Raw genomic sequence first — 1,273 nt, 5'->3', positions numbered from 1 at the left:
CCCAATATGAGATTAAGTCTAGCATTATTCAAATGTTGCCATCATTCTATGGACTTAGTAATGAGGATCCATACAAACACTTGGATGAATTTCTTGAAATTTGTTTCACAGTAAAAATCCAAAACTTCTCCGATGATGCCCTTAGGTTGAAACTGTTCCCTTTCTTACTTAAGGACAAAGCCAAGCATTAGTTAAACTCCTTAAAATCTATAACCATTTCAACTTGGGATCATCTTCAAAGAGAATTTTTGAAGAAATACTTTTCAATTAGAAAAACAAATCAAATTAGAAAAGCTATCACTAGTTTTTCCCAATTGGAGGGTGAACTTTTTCATGAGACATGGAAAAGGTTAAGGGACCTCATTCATAAATATCCACACCATACTGTCCCTAAATGGCAACTTTGTCAGTGTTTTTATGATGGTCTATCAGAGAAACACCAATAAATGGTTGATGCATCATGTGGTGGGACATTCATGCTAAAGAGTGAGGATGAAGCCTGACAGCTTTTTGAAACACTTAGTGAGAATTTTCTACATCATATGTCTGCCACTTCTAGAGAATAACCCATGCTTCAACAAAAAAGAAGTGGAATTTATCAGATTGGAAACGTCATGGATATCCACAGTAAGGTAGATGAACTGTCCCAAAAATTAGACCGTCTTCTAAATACTAGACAATCCCCGATTCCACCTAACCCAATCCAAAAAGTTTGTGCATTGTGTGCAAGTCCGAACTATTTTGTTAGTGAATGCCCAATCGCACCTCAATTTTCTGAGTTTGTGCACGAGCAGGTTCAGCAAGCTCAAGTCCAACAAGCTCACAGACCAGAAAATGATCCATATTCGAACACTTATAACCCTGGCTGGAGAAACCATCCAAATTTTTTCTGGAGACCACAACCAGTGGTTGGCCCTGCCGCACCTCGACCTCAATATCAGGACCCAACATATAGGCATGGATCATATCATCAATTTTAAAATGTTCCTCAACTGTCTACTACTGGTCACAGCTCAGCTTTTGAGGAAAAAGTTCTGAAAGTACTAGAACGATTAGAAGTCAACACTCAGACCTTTAACTCCCACACACAATCCATTGCTAAGCTAGAGACCCAAATAGGTCAACTAATGACTGCATTCAATAGGAGGGAAGGAGGAAAATTACCTAGCCAACCCGAGAGCAATCCAAGAGGACAATTTGTGATTGAGAGCTCTAATACCCCAGAAGCTTTTTCTGAACATGCCAAGTCAATCACGACTCTGAGAAGTGGGAA

At 39.1% G+C, this 1,273-nt stretch overlaps 1 non-coding gene across 1 annotated transcript; it reads right to left on the bottom strand.

Annotated features, from left to right (window-relative positions):
* Positions 1-282: 282 nt before the first annotated feature.
* On the bottom strand, positions 283-388 carry LOC140859520 (small nucleolar RNA R71). The gene has a single exon (XR_012143058.1). It is a non-coding gene; the product is annotated as a small nucleolar RNA R71 (small nucleolar RNA).
* Between the last annotated feature and the right edge of the window lie 885 nt (positions 389-1,273).

This window comes from Elaeis guineensis, chromosome 7 (assembly GCF_000442705.2).
Source record: "Elaeis guineensis isolate ETL-2024a chromosome 7, EG11, whole genome shotgun sequence".
NCBI classification, from domain to species: Eukaryota; Viridiplantae; Streptophyta; class Magnoliopsida; order Arecales; family Arecaceae; genus Elaeis; species Elaeis guineensis.
This window is presented reverse-complemented; position numbering and strand designations above follow the sequence as displayed.